The sequence below is a fragment of the Mizuhopecten yessoensis genome, unplaced genomic scaffold (assembly GCF_002113885.1).
Source record: "Mizuhopecten yessoensis strain PY_sf001 unplaced genomic scaffold, ASM211388v2 scaffold8853, whole genome shotgun sequence".
Lineage (NCBI taxonomy): Eukaryota > Metazoa > Mollusca > Bivalvia > Pectinida > Pectinidae > Mizuhopecten > Mizuhopecten yessoensis.
In genome coordinates, this window is record NW_018407755.1 from 156433 (window position 1) to 176002 (window position 19570).

The 19570-nt window shown below is 34.7% G+C and overlaps 1 protein-coding gene across 5 annotated transcripts in view; it reads right to left on the minus strand.

Moving 5' to 3' along the window:
• LOC110456815 (kazrin-like) overlaps nt 1–19570 on the minus strand; it is a 94535-nt gene that overhangs the window by 47382 nt on the left and 27583 nt on the right. The window contains exon 1 of one of the 5 annotated variants that reach the window (XM_021507800.1): nt 4879–5196. The exons of the other annotated variants lie outside the window; for them this stretch is intronic. The gene's annotated coding sequence lies outside the window, so the exon portion shown is untranslated. Of the gene's footprint in view, nt 1–4878; nt 5197–19570 lie in introns of those variants that run through there. 5 annotated transcript variants of the gene reach the window in all.

Consider the following 19570-nt stretch of genomic DNA (forward strand, 5'->3'; position numbering starts at 1 on the left):
CCCCCTACAGCCAGTACCAGGCGACTGCCACACGTGGGTTTCAAACCCTGCTGCTTTCCAGTGGTTGAGCTAGGGCTAGTGGTAGCAGAATGTCAGACGCCTAACCACTTGGCCACCGTGGCCCTCTATCAGTTTAAATCTTTAAGCTGAACTTAATCATGGAACCCCTCAATTAAAATCTCTTTATAGCCATGTTTGATTCTGTTTTTCTTCAGCACCAACTTCATGATAAAACCCTTATTGAAGCTGAATTATAACTCATTTTCCTCTGAACAAACTGTTACTTATTAAAATTTTCCATAAAAATTTACAAAAAAGATTTCAGAAGATTATCAAAGCCAATACGGAAGGTTAGAAATCTCCAAATCTTCCATAATTACGTGTTAGTGGAAGCTTAAAGATTACATCCTGGCAACTTGCTTCTATAAAATTCCGGTAACTTTGATTAATTCCGATGTTTGGTGATAAGCCTGACGCTGACGCTGAGGAACAACTGCGGAGCATAACTGTTATAATCGGGCAACACAAGTCTTGGTCCTCATCTCAACGAGGCTGGATTTATTTCAGGATAGACCAGGCTCATCTCCCAGGATTAAAGCTTCTGTCTGTCTGTAAATCAGCGGCAGGCCATTGTCTATTTCAGTGCCACGACCAGTATTTATAGTCCGGAAAAAAATTGTGTTATATCAATAACAGAATTCAAGACAAGACGAACCGACAGACATTTTTTGTTTTATTCAGCTGGCTCTGTTCTTATCTAAAAGATAATTTTCAATGGATTTGTGAAGATACAAGACCGAATGCACGTTTTATGAAAATAGACAAAGGAAACTGCCAATTATTTTTCTGCAAAAAAGTGAAAGGAGTTGGTATCAACTGATTACATGGATAATAAACTTCCTCTTTGTAGAGAAAGATTGTAAAACCAAGGCAAATTAATTTTTGATCTTAGAAGTTTTTAGCAATACAATTGCTAACTTTGACCTCATTAAGATGCGAATTCTTAATTTGTTTTTTTCTTAGAACTTTTTAAGTCATCCATCTAGAAAGTCCCTGTCCTTCAGAGATTTTCCTACAATAACACATGAAGCAGAATAACAGCTCCTTTTCCCTTATAAAATTTCTGCTAAATTTCAAATTTGACCCCGTAAAATTTTCCCAAAAGGATCAAGCAATCAATTATGATTATAAAGCTTCTTGAAATAAATGGGGAACAAATTTAAACATCAGCAAAAGAGGAAACCAGATTTATTATTATTAACAGTCAACAAATGAACACAAACTAACTGCTTTTGTACTAAGATTGATAATTTTATTTTTCCCTTTTTTCAAAAACTTGCATTTTACCACATAAACAAATCCCACTTCCATGGACCTTGGACCCAGGAAAAAAGTTATCGGAAACTCCTTGCAATTATATTTTTCATTTTTCATTTTCATTCAACCCCACTGAGTAATCAATGGTGTACAAATAGAGGTTATTTGCATTATGAATCACAAAATAGGCTGTAATATCAGGCAGAAGTTGTCCTATCCGAAGATTTAACCCATTCACCCCTGAAATTTCATAATGAACTATTCCAACCTTTGAATTGGAAGGGTTCAAATGTTGTCTTCAGGGGTAGATGAGTTAAATCTTTAAGTTTAATCAATAAGTTTGGGCATTGTAAAGATGAAATGGAGAAAAAAAAGATATTCTGTTTCTTAATCACATATAGTTGTATTACATAATGACTACTTTAACTAATATATAACCGTCATTAAGTTTTTAGATGTCCTAATATATCACTGAAAGAGAAGTATGGTGTCCATGCACACATTATACTGAACCTCTGAAATACCATTATAGGCCTCCTTTTATTTCAAAAGCCCTTGATCAAGATCAGTAAAAAGCTTAGTCATCTTAATCGTTCAATAATAAAACTTTCAATTAAATTTATTTGGAAAACGATCTGCAAAATTTTGTTGGAGTATTTTTGTTTATGTTACCCGAAAGTGATATTATCAAACACATGACAATCTTATTTAAAAGATTTTGTTTTTAGTTTTAATAATTTTATCTTTTATTTGAAATTTATTCTAATATCCCATAAAGGTGACAAAACTTGGTACAAGAGTCCATCAGTTGATGACAGAACAATTTTTCTGAGCATCTACTAAATATCAGGAGAAATAAATAAAAATAACTATATCAGATTTCTGGATACTTTACAATTCCACTTTTGCCTTTTCAATGTTTTTACATTAAGTGTCGGAGTTGGTCACAACTACATTCCCCAAACATCTAAGTTTTAATGCGACGTTTACATTAGTGTTTTTGTCTTTTATGACCCGATATCCCAGAAAAGCTTACGTTACACCTGACTGTAGCATCATCTTTTATGTGATGAGTAAGTAATACCATTCAAATCTTAGCCAGACAGACAAGTTTCACTGCTGCACAAACCTTTTTATGTATTGTGTGAGCAACTTTTAAAGATTTTTTGAAATATTTCAAAGTAAAGGTATAAAATGACTTTGAATTTAAAAACAAAATGTTTTTGCATACATATCAACGAGTGTTTCTTATGAGATGAAAATGGTGATCCAGGATTTCCAAACATAAATGGCTACTCCAACTTAACTGTCGAACAAAATGTACTGTAAAACCTTGTTAGGTAAATAGATTTTCGGAAAAAAAATATAAATAAGGTTGAAGTACATTTAAATAAGATTAATATTGTGCTCTCACTTACTTCCAAAAATTAGTCAGAGGTATTCAACATTAACCCTTTCACCACTGTAGACCATAATGGACTCATCCATATCAATACATGGTAGAGTCTACTAAAGTTACATAGGGGTGAAAGGGTTAAAGGGATGGCAAGGAATATATACAGCACAACCAAGTGTTTGAAGGAGCACATATACCTCAGGAGCATCTAACTATATATATTGTATACCAGGACATTTTACGCTGCAGATTGATTTTACTTTTTTGCGTCCTCCACAATAAGGGTGGATTTATCATGACAGTAAATATTAATATACCGTTTTCCCTTTATATTAATTAATGTGAAGGGCGAAATTTACACTGGGCAAATCAAGATTTAACCATTGAAGTCAAATATTTGACTGAGCGAAAGTTTCTCGATATACAGTATACAATGGTACTTCCATATGTATGTGTGCTGGAGCTGTGTAAAGGTGTCCTTCTTCTTATGGGTCTGAATTTCCAACAGCCCATTTATAGTGTATTGCCACTTTAAGTACACTACAGCATTGCTACTGTAGTATCCAACCCAGACCTTATCCATTATACTTTACTCTTGACAGATGAAATGAGCAACCAGTGTCATATGTCTTATTCAAGGACACAATCGAAGCCTGTTGTCTCGAGAATCAAAGCTATGTCCCAGCAGTCAACAACCTCACAAACTACCAACCATGTTATGCAGCACCTCACGCAATACCACTCAGCTATAATACACTGTAATAAATTGTCATGGCCAAAAAAATATCTTCTATTTAAGGCATATCAGAATTTTTAACACTGTTTGACTGTTTGTGTATACAAATGTGTCGCCTAAGGTTATCTGTTGGATTAAAATTAATTCACTTGTTTCTTGCCTGGAGTATCCAATACTTCCTATAAGCTCATATTGAGCCATCTCCTCGAAGCAGTCTAGAATGAGTACCCAGCACAAGTAACAGTTTGGAACTGTATTTATATTGATGCTATTAAAGACATTTGAGTGAACAGTGTTACCTCAGATACGGTTCAGAAACAAACAGGACACATTTTAGGACAAATGTTTCAATCTTAGCTGTAGGTATTTCTTTCAATGATGGGCCCAATCCTTACCTATATTAATTGGCCTCAATCTTGCCAATGGATAGGTTATAAGCTTTTTCACATTACCGCTATCATCATTATTTTTTTATGGTGGTTGATTTATGTCAGGAAGGAGAGGGGAACATGTATAGGTGACATTTGTAGGTTGTATGTCTTGTACAGTATTTATATATATAATAGGTAATAAATATCTATAAATACACAACTCAACAAAATTATCAAAGTAATCATTGTCTCAAACATATCAATTAATAGATGGAAAACTTCTGCATTGGAACAATATTGACAGTCAGAGGATTATAAGATAAAATTTGTTTTTCTATTAAGTGCATAAGGAGTTTCCTTCTAACCCCTTCCCCCTACTTTGTTAATCCACACTTAGGTGACAAGGGGTTTCCTTCTAACCCCCCACCTGTCAACCTTCCACACTTTGATGGCACTGGGGCTTTCCTTCCAACTAATCCCCCTCTTATAACCCGGCACAAGGGTTTTTCTCACCCTCCTACAACTACATGGTCAATCCCTCACCAATCCACACTTTGGCACCATTATAGAGCTTCCCTTCCTAATTTCCCCCTCCTCCCTCTACACAAGAGCTTTTCTTTTCTCACCATTCACCTTCCCCTTTTGTGCTCAATGTGCAAAGGACTTTCACGGGCAAGCCTTGACCCCTTTGGTGCAAAAAGCCTACTGTATGCAACCTTCCAACCCAATATTCTCATCTTCGTCTGGTGTACAAGGCTTAACTTGCCTATAAAAGCTACCCACAGTACTTCAAACTGTAAAAATATGCATTACAAGGCTGGAAACAATTCTAAACCTTATACATTTGTATGATAGATCTAGATACCTGTGACAAGGGATCAAGGTTATGGTATATTTTTAGGACAGGCATGTGATTATCGAAAAACAAATCAAAAATCGTGAGAAACGTTGAAACTAGATTTATAATCTATCTATATATGTGAATGTAATATAACTCAGGTAGGTAATGTACAGACTTTACTGTCAGGACAGGTATACATGTTACAGGTGACACTTACCTCGTATACTTCTCCTGTATGGTAGAGATCTTCTGTAACGCAAGTCACAAATGACACATGGAGTTGATACACTTCACATGAACAGGCCGTGAAGAATGTTGATCAATGATCATCACAATGAGTGTTCGACATTATCATTACGCTGACCACAGGGGTTTAACACTGTACGAGAGGCGGCCACCTGTGGTCAACCTAATCTGACCAGGCCGGACAATGACCAGTGCCGATCTGTGATTCAATACACAATAATTACGATTACAGAAGATAGGTAAATAGCTGTGTGCGACACCTCTAGACACTGTGTACTACTAAAGGGCTATGCTTACCTGGCGGCAGAGTGGGGCAATGTTTTGACAGACACATAGGAGGACATAATCTGTTTTGTATACCGTAAATACCATGTAATTTGAACGCCATCAAAATAATTATAGGCGGTGGATCTGCCTTAAAAATCCCCCCTGAACACATTTTTTGTATACATTATTTTCTACCCTCAAAATAATTATAGCAGATGGGTCCTTGTCAATGTCTATAAAAGATCACCTCAACACATCTTTGTATACGGTTAAGAACATGTAATTTCAACACCTTCAAAATAATTATAGTACATAGGTCCCTGAGTAAGGATGAAAAAAAAACCCGCTGAACATGTTATATACAGTAAATGACATAAAAGCTTGAACACCTTCAAATGGTGACAGTTTGTAGCCTATAGGTAGCTATACCTATGTAGCTAACAAGAGCACCGCGAGTGGAGCACACACGCCTGCGATGAATTGGTGGAATGAATGTTACTCGGGAAGGAGAATGCATGTATTTGCAAAATGGAAATGTGCATCTCTATGTTAAGGTTAACCCTTTCACCACTGTAGACCATAATGAACTCATACAAATGAATGTATGGTAGAGTCTACTCAAGTTACCTAGGGGTAAAAGGGTTAAGGAGTAATGGTGGACAGCCTAATATCATAATATGCACTGTATAAAAACAAACTGTGGGAGGTGGATCTGATGATGTCTTAGAAATCCTTGTAAAATATTTTTTAATGTACAGTAATGTCCTAGTCATGATATTACTGAAACCAGGCCATTGAGAATAAGTCTAGTCAATCATTATGTAACAAGAAAGAGAATTTCCCTTTATAGCTCCGTGGTAGAGTGTCCGACTAGGAACCTAGGGATTAATTGTGGGTCTGATCCCCGGTGGAAGCACACTATTCTCTTTCCTGTTACAAATGGTGTCTGTGGCCCTCCCTGTGGTGACAGGGAGTTAGAACCTGGGTTGTGCTGTGAGCAAACACATTTAAAAAGGGGGGAGTAGTGTGGCTAATTTTAATTGTACATAGGATTACAATCGCCTTCTAGCTTCAAACTAGAGGAAATTTCCCTTCAGCTCAGTGGTAGAGTGTCCGACAAGGAACCTAGGGATCGAACCTCGATCCCCTGGTGGAAGCACACTACTCTCTTTCCTGTTACAAGTATAAGGTTAACAACATGTAATTTTAATACCTCAAAGTTATTACAGAAAGTGAGTGCAATTAACTGTGAGTATGCGTCTTACAACATGATTGTTATTGTAGAGTAGAGTACTGCAAACATCTCAAAAAAGGAATTATAGAAGATTGATCCTTGGGTACCTCTTAAAATCCTCCTCCACCTCCACCTCATCATTGTACAGAAGAAGTATTTAGACTTGCCTTATACATCAAACCCACTGATACAATTTGTTCTATCAAATCTTCAACACATTTACTACATTTCTTTTTTCTCAATTCAAGTTCTAGCAACAGTCGAATCTTTCCTTGTATTTCATATAAAAACACATCAAAAAGTTGAAAACATGTAGACAAAATTCTCTTCATTATAATCACATGAAAATGTTTTTTGAACTGTTACATTTAAATTGATGTAATCCAAGTGTAGTCATCCACGTGGTTTTAACTTGTAAACAACTTTAATTATTGTTATTAAAGTTTGGAAGCATTCAGAACAATACATGTACAATTTTTATTTTCTGATTTCCTTCCTAGCTTTTCTCAGCTTGTAATTTTGCGTTTTCCTCTCTAGATCTTCCATCTTATTTTCCTGTTCAGGTCAGAATACGATCAGGTGGTTTTCCTTGTTGTCCACAACAAACCCTCAATTTTCAACCTGTAGGTATGTGATTATTTTAAAACGATTTTCATTGTTATTTTGTTACAAAGAATATTTACTTCATAGCCAATGTTTTCTAAACACAGGTATGTTTTTTATGCGATCATGCATGCCTGAGATTTTTTCTCACCGGCAATTCGTGGTTACCCACAAATTGGTGGTTTAGCCTGCCCTCTATGACCCACGTCAACACCAATGCTGTGCATGCATAGCTGTTTTTATCTCCGATAATGATCAAGAATTATCTAAGGCATCACACACTTTAGTACGGTCCGATTAGGTTTTCAGACTTTTTTCAATTAAGCATAGAGTACGTGCTATAAAAGTTTCCCATTAATTTATGTCACTGTTGCACTTTAGACAGTAGAGTGACACAAAGGGACAGTAACACACAGGTTCAGGGAACTGATAAAGGGGCCAGACTGAAGTTATGGAGACACAAATTAAGGTACTTGGGCTGGAGGAAAAGATGAAATTAGGGATGGAAACATTCTGAGAAGGGAAATGGACTGGAGGGTAATGTGATCAGCACCAGGGAGGTTAGAAAAGTAACAGGAGAACACAGGGAGGTTAGAAAGGTAACAGGAGAACACAGGGAGGTTAGAAAGGTAACAGGAGAACACAGGGAGGTTAGAAAAGTAACAGGAAAACACAGGGAGGCTAGAAAGGTAACAGGAGAACACAGGGAGGTTAGAAAAGTAACAGGAGAACACAGGGAGGTTAGAAAAGTAACAGGAAAACACAGGGAGGTTAGCAAAGTAACAGGAGAACACAGGGAGGTTAGAAAAGTAACAGGAAAACACAGGGAGGTTAGAAAAGTAACAGGAGAACACAGGGAGGTTAGAAAAGTAACAGGAGAACACAGGGAGTGAGGGCAGAGGAGACAGAATGTGGAAAGGAAGAGGAGGGGCAGGAGGGAAAGGAAACATTAGATAATAGATGGGGAGGGCGAGTGTGAGGAAAAGTAGAAGTGGTGAAGAGGGCCAGGACGGGTGAGAAAAGGGACAAGAAAGACAGAGGTAATGGAAAGAAAATGGGACACTGTTTATGTAGTACAAAGGGCAAAATAGCACTTCTTAACACAACAACCTGATTGAAGAATGAAACTGACAGGTTCTACAAGGTCATACAGCCAATACTGAATTCTACATAATACAATTCTTACCTGCTGTTTTTTTCACCTGAGTTATCTGTTCACCTCCGACTTGGTTCCTATCTCTCTATACTAGGACTAGGGTTTAGCCTTGCTACCTGTATACACAGTCTCGTTAAAGGTGTATTCCCTAGTCATCACATTTTACTACTGGCTATTAATGTACTGCCTTACTACAGAGTCCTGTGACAATTACATTACACACCTCAACGACTCCTCCCACTACAGGTAAAACATACACAGGTGCAAACGTGCCAGTAAATTGTCTAAAAGACAGAAACCTCCAAAGCGTATGTGACCCTTAAAATCTCACGCTATAGGCATAATTTATTTTTCTATCAACACCAAATTCTTAACGAACAGGTAGCAAAAATGTTCTCCAACGCCAGAGCAATGTTCCGCTTGATAAGATATGCTGATCAATGAAGCTATCAAGTTTGTATTTGACCTCTGACACTTACAAACATTAGCTACTACATTCGATTCTACTTAAAACATGATAAACGCATGTTAAACACTTACACAAACATGACATCTGAATGTACCACTAAATCCACGTTACATGATAATTGAAAAGCAAGCTATCGGCTATCGTTAGCCAAAGTCGATGTCAACCTACCTCTCGTATGTCTTTGGATATCAAATAATGGATACAATAGAAAATTAGATATGTACCATAATTATGGTATCAGATTTCAGGTTCCCCTCGAGATATAGAAATTCTGGTTGTACTGGTGTGTATTGGACATCAATATTTACCATTGTAAGCCTTTTCAAGAGCAATTGTCAGGAATATTGGACAACTTCATTGAAAATAAAAATCGTAAAAATCATGAAAATTCTCTTTTTACATGTCTATCAATAATACATTACTATGCACTTGATGTAAAATCATCCTTCCAAAGTAAATTTTAATTTTTAATTCTTTTATTTCTTGTTTCAATTTTTTTTAAATGTACACAATATAGTTTGGCAAGTATGTCATGGTCAACGCTTGCCTTGTTAGCTTGACAAGGATTATAAGCAATTCCAAATTTTCAAAATTATGTTTTGATTTAAAAGATATCTTTTTCTAAAATTGAGACAAAATTCTTTACATATTTCCTGACATGTGGTGATAATCTTAATTATAAAACAAACTGTCTTAGTAATTAGTAATTAAGTCATTAATATCCTTGACAAATGTTTTTTACAGTATTGGTAAGCTTATAAAATTTTGAGCTGTGAGAAAAACCTTAAGTGACTGACCATTCATTGAACCATGAACAGCCCAATATCAAATAACTTTAGGTAATGAAAGAGAAAGCCGACGTTCACCACTTTTAAACCCTTGTATTGACACTGTTCACAGGAAACAACAGATCCTTCATGTTATAATGTACTTTGTCAAATCCTGGTACAAACACGGCCAATCTGCTCCAGGCATTAATATCATTACATGAACATTAGACACAACACTACAGGTGACAGGTACAAAACACTTGTCCAAGCACTCCAGACGTATTATAAGCCGATCAAAACATTAAAATACATCAATAGTCTATAATTAGGCCTTAATGTATATTAAAATAAATCCCAAGTTCCTGGACGTGATCAGAACAAAACAACTCCGTGTTCCTGAAAACGGATATCAAAATATCTACTGTTAAATCAAATGATGTTCGTATAGATATTTAATACAAGGAAACCGGATCTTGCACTTAAAATAACATATGTATTTGTCATGTATTATCCTATGTTTTGGGAAGTTATTCTTCATATAAACAAGGTAATATAAAGTTATTCTTGATGTCGAAAACCTCTGCGAGTCCATGAATCCTTCATTACCCTGTATCTTAGTCCACCATTAGTTGTTTTAGTCCTTATCCTTTTGGCTGGCATGTAGCAGCTAAGACCTCCTTTAAGTTTCAAACAAGCCTCATCAATGCAGACATTTGTTTTACAGAGAAAATGCCCAGACTGACAAATTTCAATATGATAAAACATGACTTTTACTGATACCACATGACATACAATTTATTTTTTAAATATTTGAAGAGAACATACCCTTTATAAATCACAATTAACCCTTTCACCCCCATGTAACTTTAGTAGACTCCATACCATACATTGATCTGGATGAGTCCATTATGGTCTACAGTGGTGAAAGGGTTAAGGGTCCATGTCCCACTGCATTGTGGTGTTTTTTATATACAGTTACCTCCCCTTATTTTTGTTTTGGATATAACTGTAGCACACTTGGGCCAAGACAATTGCGTTGACCAGGTAGCTCAATCGGTTAGAGCAATATTACAATCTGAATTCCAGAATTTGAATCTTAGTCTAGATCTGTTGATTTTTCGCCATCAGTTCACTGTTTAGTTGCTGATTATTCCTTTTCTAAATCTCATTATTTTTCATGAAAGTCCCGGGCGCAATGTATGGTTTTCTTTTCAGAAATGAGTATCAAAGCTATATAGTCATGCCGGAAAAATTGGTTCGCATTGTATTATAGTTGAAGTTTTAGGCATTGGTACGAAGATCCTGAATGGGACACCTGTGTTCACAGGCAAAAGATTTCAATGTCTGGTATTACATTTGTACGTATATCTAAGAGTTGTTAATGGTAACCAGACCATCATTGAATGCTTCCTCTGTGATTTGAACTGCAATATTTCATCATAAGCATTTAACACATGAATTCAATTTCATGACTGGTTATAAATGTTTGTAAAAAAAAAATGTGACCAGATGTTCCCGATAAAACTTTTCAGATTTGTATAACGAGAATTTTAGGATTAAGGTGCGCAATTTATTTTCTGGAAATCTGTTCCAAAGAATGCACTACTTCTCCAGACTTACAGAGCTGAGATTAAATTCAAATAAAATTTAGGGAGGGAAGATTGATTTGCGATACAAAATGGGACCTAAATACCACTGCAGACAAGATCTGCTTACATGTTCACTAGAAACCCCCCATTTTCCCTTCAATCAATACACCTGTGGCTTTGTTACCTGTACTTAGGTAATTGATGTTTGACAACACTGGCCTGCCAGTGTAAGATGTGCATGTCCTCAATAATGGTCTGTGTATTTTATTTGCCCCATGCTGATCATTCCTACTGCCCCATAAACTTGACAAGAAACACTTTACACTCCAATCCTGACAATCAAGACAACTACGAAAAGTGCAAGGTCATGAAAATTTGTGTAAATTGACTTTTTATTCGTAGGTATGAAACTACTGCCCCCCAGGGCCGAAGATCGACCTCCAGTGTGTGGTTTAACATCGTCACTTTGTACAATACAGCCCGGCTACATGAAGTGATCATGATCTTTATACAAAACGTGTAATCATGACATTTACTGTTGAAAATACCTGAATACCCGATTCTTTAACCGAGGGAGTGAGTCATCTACTTGCATAACACACTACAAAATGACTGGCTGACTGGGGTGTCCTTTGAATTTCAATCAATCCTGCTAAACACAATTAGAATTTTATCAGAAAGACGTGTGTACATAATACCCGGTGCATAACCTCAGCACATATTTTCTCATGTCAGATTTAAACAAAGTGGGTCGTGTTTGATTATATCGTCCTCGACAAATTGACGCGCACAACTATACACAACGGAATTACATAAACCTTGTACTTTTTTCTACCAAGAGGCTTCTATCATATAAAAGACTTCATGTTTGTAAATTAATAATTACAAAGTGATCATGCAGGGTGACACATAGATATTACCTCCAAACCTTCCCAAGTGGTCCAGACTGACCTTTGACCCTTAACTCATCCACCTCTGAAGACACATTTGAACTCTTCCAAATCAAAAGATGGAATAGTTCATTATGAAATTTCAGGGGTGAATGAGTTAATCTTGGCTGATGACCACTAAAATCTTATAAAGTGTAGAACTGGATGTTACTAAACTATTTTGTAAGATATGAACTAAATCTGATGTGTTTGTGAGAAATCATGTATACTAGTAATTCTTAAAAAGTGGTAAATTTACTTTTGACCCTTTAGCCTTGACCGATGACCAACAAAATGTAATCGGTGAGGTGTAAAACTTGATGTTAATGTTATATATATATATATATATAGTACTAAATCAACTGAGGGAATCGTGAGATAGCTATATCTCGTACAGAAGATTTGTAGGTGAAAAATCAGTTAAATATAACTCCCAGCTTCCAAGTGGTCCTGAGTACAACTTGTTTACACTTTAAACTTGACCAATGCATCATACCACCGAATTCTATGTATTACAGGTGTATAGAACTCCATGTTACCATATCATGGGGTAAATATTGATTGCTTAAATCTGTTGAGGGATATTCGCACAGATATCTTTAATTGTACACAAGAATTTTTCTTCAAAACTGGTATTATGATACCTTCCACCTTGTAGATGACCACCGAAATGTAGTCAGGTGTGTATTTATCATTATTACCGTGTTATTGTGTAAACTAGCTTTGTTATCAGTTTGGACATATTGTACTCTAAACAATCTTTATTAAAGTTGGATGCATAGATGCATGTATAAGCACAAACTGACAAAGAAATTACTACAAATCCTGCTGAAGGTGGCTATGGGGGTTATATAAATCTGTGCCTTAAAAATACCAGCTTTTGAATAAAACATGTTTGAACTTAACTCATTCAATGCTTGTTATATTTCAATAGAATTCATTTTAGAAAGATACTTTGTATCACTGTATCGTAATCTTCAATAAACTTGCACCCGATTCAAAGTATTCTGAATGACAGGTAAAAAAATGTTTCAAGACAGGTGTACAATTGAGTTGGAAGATTTTTTTCAAAGATAGATAATATCTCGGGTACAACTCAAAGGTAAAATACACCTACAGGAGACTTATCTAGACAGGTGTTCTGACCTGGTAAACACTCTAACTTCTAAGAGAATCGGAGTGTTATTTCTCACGCTTGGTGGATATCGCAGTAAACAGTGGCCAAATATCTACAATGAGAGGAAGTGCACATGTACCTCTACAAGGTGTTTAATTGATAAAACAATAGCCAGTATACAAGTAACATAAAACCTAATGTTGTACTCCTGATAAAATTCACCAAAAAACATTAAGACGACCATACATGTATGTGCTTGATGACTACATGAATTAAGAGTACAAAATATCCTGGAGCAAAATAACAAACTCGACAACAAAACTCAAAAGCTGTGATTCAGGACGAAGGGAGAAAACTCTTCTCACTAAAGTTTAAAAAAAATAAAAAAAAATATCCCATCTGCAATGGATTCAAAGTATATCAACCATGAAATTTACATTCATTGTATCATTTAGATTACATTTTGACAGACAGGTAAATCTTATTTGAAAATTAATCTTATTTTAATGAATATCTTATTTGAAAATTAATCTTATTTTAATGAATATTTATTTATAGAGTATAAACACACACAAAACAAGTTCTGAACAATTTGTAATTCCTGTTCCTGTATTGGGCTGTTCTATAGTTATCATGTTTTTTATTCATACTCTTATGCCAAAACAGCATTTAACCTATCACCCCTAAAGTCACATTTGGACCTTACCAAATCAAAGATTGGGCAAGACCATTTTGAAACTGTAGGGGTAAATGAGTTAACATATTAGGTAAAGTGCTGAAGGGAGAGTGGATTATTAAGGGAGGAACTAATTGAAAATACATTTCAATGAAAAAGCGACTAAATATGCTGTGAAGGTCATATGCTAAAGCACATTTTTTTTAAACAATTTTATGAAAATTAAATTAAGTTAATTTGGAATTATAATGTATTTTAAATAAATTTTATTTATATAGACTAACTACATCCAAAGAAATATGTTATATACTTCAAAATACTGTACACTGATGATTTCAAAACATAAGTTTATTATTTAGGAAGTCGAATTACAATGAAAATGGAAAACTTAATGTATACATCTAGAGTAAATCATTCTCTATAAAACATATTATATGTATATGCAAACAAAATGGAAATGATTCCTGGTTATACAGAGATGAAAAAAAGGGAAAAAGCAATCATTGTCCATCTAAGGAATGGTCCTTTTTTCATTCCACGTCCAAACCTTTTGAAGCAGGAAGATATGAACCTGGTTTTTTAGCTGTGATGAACCCATCATTTACATCATAACATTCACCCCTGAAATTTCATAATGAACTATTCCAACCTTTGAAGTGGAGGAGTTCAAATGTGTCTTCAGGGGTGAATAAGCTAAAACACTTTTTGATATTGTTATTGAATACCTTCATGACAAAAGGCTTTCAAAGGAATGTGGTTTAACTATATTGTAAAATATAGCTTTTTATCACTTTCTATTTAGCATATTTAACTGTTAACACACTCCTGATTAATGTTTTTATTTTGTACCCATTTGACCTTGTATGACCTTGAGCAATCAAGCTTTCATCAAATCAATAAAGTATCTTAAAGTTCTTTCAAATGGTAATTAAAAATTGCAATCTCTGACTGGAAATTTGTCTTTCCAATCAGTGATAGTAGCTACTGGAATTTCGATGACTTATTCATGACACCTCGTTGTGAGAGATTACAGACGTTTGTGAGTTAAGTGTTCCTTTATTATCGCCATCGACACGATCACACTGAACCACCCGGCAGTTAGATCCCAAACAACTGATGATAAAACACTACATAATTCATGTCCCCGACGCTGAACTCTGGCAAAACACTGCCAGTGTAACGCCACATTTACACTGTCGTAACGCCAACATTAGTCGCACAGCCGGCTACGAAACGTTAGATGCATTCAGATTAAATTTGAAAGGCTGTAAGGGACTATCTATGCATATTGCATCACACTATTGCACGAGGCCATCGTTTTAAATGTCTGTAATTTAATCAAATTCTGCATCTGAATGCTGTGTGCGAAGGAATGCCGCCACAATAACAGTTAACACAGCTATTAGCCCACATGCCCACACATAATGAATGTTCTCTCCAAATAATCCCGCCCACATCATTGTTGCCTCAGTATCTCCGATGTGGCAGACATGCATTGATAATTTGAACGGATATTTTTAAACATTTCATTGATTAAATTCCAGACGCTCAAATCTGAGTCATAATCAGTTTTTTTTAACATTTGTTTTAGATGACATCAATACTGTATTTCAAATGTGGATAGCATTTCTTTACATGCACAAATATGCCATATCTAAACATATCAATCCATGCAAATGACATTTTTATTTGATGTGTTGCATCATTAGCATAATCGCCAACAGGTGCTAATAACTGTTTTTTAACCATTTTCATTGCTTAAATTTACAAACACTGATTAATATAATGAACCCTAAACCATATGCAAAAATTAAAAGTGTCCAGCTGCTCAAGGACACTGCCACATATTTCCACCATTGAAATCCTACCCTTAGTGACCTTGGGGTCAAAAGCTGGTCGCTGCCCTTAGTGACCTTGAGGTCAAAAGCTAGTCGCTGCCCTTAGTGACCTTGAGGTCAAAAGCTAGTCGCTGCCCTTAGTGACCTTGAGGTCAAAAGCTGGTCGCTGCATTAACAACTTCCAACTGTTAAGCATCGTTTAACAATTTCATAATGCTTGAAATGACATACATGTATTATGATATAATGTACTAAATTTGATGTGTTATTTCCTTTGTTACATCCAAGTCAGTCTAAATGATCATTTATTAATATTCTTCACACTCACTAGGTTAAATTTTCTTACTGTCATTATACATATCTTTCTGATGGGTTGATACAAGTTCCATAACATATCATTAAATGTAATGGAAGGTTTAGGTAATACACACAGCCTTACATAATGGTACGATTCTATACAAGGACAAATGTAGTACTGTAAGGTCATTGACCCCAGGGCAGTGTGATAACATACCTGATAACCTATGGTCATCACCTTTCACCTACCAGGACCCTTCATATGTGTCAGACTGACCACTTAACCTCGAATGACTTGCCACCATGCACTGACAGCCTGCTGGGCTCTATTTTGGTCAGTGTATAGTGATAACGAAGTTGACCATGGTGAACTCGTTACTTAGAATGACATGGCCACCAACAGCTTCAGTGGTCATTTTCATTCATGGTCAGACATGATTATATACAAAACTGACCACCAAGACATCTTACTTACAAATATCAGAATTACACCTACAAGGTACAGCTAGATAAAAGAAAAGCAAAAACCTTGCGGGTCGGTTGACAAATGTCTGTTGATGGGATCAAAGAGCGGTATACATACCAACATTTCTATGTAATATATCCGTCATGTTTCGCTCCTAATAAAACATCTTCTTTGAAATGTACAAAGGATCCGGGCTATCACAGGGGTTGATGTTTATTGTCTCTAAATGGTAACATTAACTATATATGCATCAGACATTGTACATGTATGATGATGTCAGCTATATATGTTTGTGTGAAATTGTGTCTGCAGATTACTTTTCAATGCAAATACATTGTGTGCTCAAGTTCAATGCAAATATAATTTGTGTGCTCAAGTTTAAAACAAAATCTTTTCAATCTCTCAAAACACAAGGTGATATTGGTGCCACTTATATATTTGAGGTTTTCAAATTAAAACTACCATGTTATCTAAAGTTAACAACTGTATAACAAAATTTCGTCTACAGACGTACATATTGTTTTTATTTCCGACACCAATTTAAATTAACCCAAGCATGTATTATGACAGTTTGTTGCGGTTTGATTAGGAAGTAGCATTAAGCGATATGTCTCTATATTTTAAAACTGCAATCAAATGTCTTGTTTTAATCACTGTCATCGTCCGCCACTGGCTAAATATATAATATACCTCATTCATAATATTGACACCAAAGACATCGATCATTAATTGTTACGACCCCCTAATAAATACTTCCTCATATTAACCCTTTCACCACTGTAGACCATAATGGACCCCTCCATATCAATGCATGATAGAGTCTACTAAAGTTACATAGGGGTGAAAGGGTTAAGCCAATATAATCCTTATAAGCCAATCGACAAGAATTTGAAAGTTCAAACATTTACAGGACCATGAATAATGTTGCCCTAAAGCTTTAATCAATCAAACATTTGCAAGACCCCAAATCACACCATCCTATATTAATTTTTTGCTTTAGCTTTAAAACATTCACACGACCCTAAATAATATCATCTTAAAGCTTTAACAAGCAAACATTCACAAGACCCCAAATAATATCATCTTTAAGCTTGAACAAGCAAACATTCATAAGACCCCAAATAATATCATCTTAAAGCTTTTAACAATCAAACATTCACAAGACCATAAACAATATCAGCCAAAGCTTTAACAATCACACAAGATAATGAATAAATTTCAAAAGTGCTATACAAAAGATCGAGATGCCATTCCAGTGAATTTGACACAGAATCTTAAATCCTGACAACAGAAATATTTGCTGATATTGGTCCATAAATGGGATACCTAAACATCTATTATTTCCTGCAACGGTATATTAAGCTAGGTCTGCATTTTTCACATAGTTTCAGTCATACTCTATCATGATTTAACGTACCATTTACAATTCTGTTTGTAATAAAAACTTATTTAGGGATTTACGGTAGAAATACTCCAGTCAACCTTTATCAGTCTCCAAGAAAAGAAGTTGACTAAGCTGTTTATTAAACCATCTTAAATTGATTTACAGGCAGTAATATTTAAATTTTAAACAATTTCTATTTAAAACATATGATTAAAATTTGTTGTAGTTGTTAATTATACTGGTGTAGAAACTTCCACTATTGATACTTTTGAAATCATCATTAATTATCAATTAATTATTCTAAACAAATGTGAATTAATCCATTAATATTATATAAGTGTCATTATGAGCAGAATTAATACAATCATAACACCACTGCAAGCTTTCACCTAATAATGCCTCAGCAAGCATGGTTAGCTTAACATATTTAAACATTTAAATTTTGATACTTATATGTTCTGTTCTTTTCTTACTATTTTCATGCTATATTCATTTCTCATAAAATCTTAAAGATATCTAATTTTTCTGTTTTTCATGAAACCAACAAATTACAAGTGTTTGTCAAACTACCATTAAACCGTTTCAAACAGATGTGAAATAATGTGAAGTAGACTATACATTATGGCTTAACTACAATTGCGTTTTATTTATGCAGACCAGGAAATTCACACATACTTTAGCCTAGTTATTAACCATAATAGACCTATATTTCAACTTCAACTTCAACAATAACAAATCTATGACCCTTTAAAATTTTGATTTTCAACAAAACTCACCAATCAAAATGTACACACATATAACATGTTTCAATATAACTCTGTCAGAAAAAATGAAATATTTATAATCATAGTTCAACTTTTGTAAAATTTTAATTTTGAACTATCACTTAAGTCTTGAAAAGTGAACAAAGCTTTGCCATATTAAACAAAATAATCTTTCATATTATTAGCTTTTAAACTGGTTTACTTTTGTACACTGGGCTATTGTGTACTAATATTATACATAAGGAATTTAAACAAGACATTCTTTGTAATTCTTAAAATAATTCAAGGTTAAATCTATACAGGTGGCTTAAGTAACACTTTAAGTAGCTAAAGGTTAGCACCTTTTGTAAAAGCGAAATTGTTTATATATATTCCTGCTTTTGAAAAAATCTTTTGTGTTTTAAAACGTTTACGTTCATGAGCAACTGTTGAGCTAGTAGTGTGTTTTTATACCAAGTACAACTTCTGAAGATAATTTATACTCTGCCAAAACATACTATTTATTTGTATGACACACTGACCTGATATAATTATAAATATTTCACTGACAGAATTCAAACCATTTAAATTATTTTTCTTGTTATCATTTTAAAACATTTCACTGTTTGAATTCAAATAATTTAATATTACTCTTAATTTCATATCATTTGAAAACATTTTGTATCATTTCAAAGCCATTGTTCCTCTTAATATCAAGGTTCGTCTGAAAGCCCTTTATTCCTCTTAAATTAAGTGTCATTTTGAGCACTATGTTCCACTTAATATCAAGGATCATTTTGAGCACTATTATTCCTCTTAATATCAAGGGTCATTTAAAAATCCTAAATTCCTCTTACAATCAAGGGTCATTTCAAAGCCTCATATTCCACTTAATATCAAGGGTCATTTAGAACTCCATTATTCCTCTTAATATCATGGGTAATTTGGAACTCGTTTATTCCTCTTAATATCAAGGGTCTAATTTCAAACCACTGAATTACTTTTAATATCATATGAAGGAAAAAGTGACATTAACAAGAAATAGATTTCTGTCACAATTATGGTTTATAGTTTAATAGTTAGTAGTATACTCTAGCTGCAAAAATGTGATATGTATAAAATGGA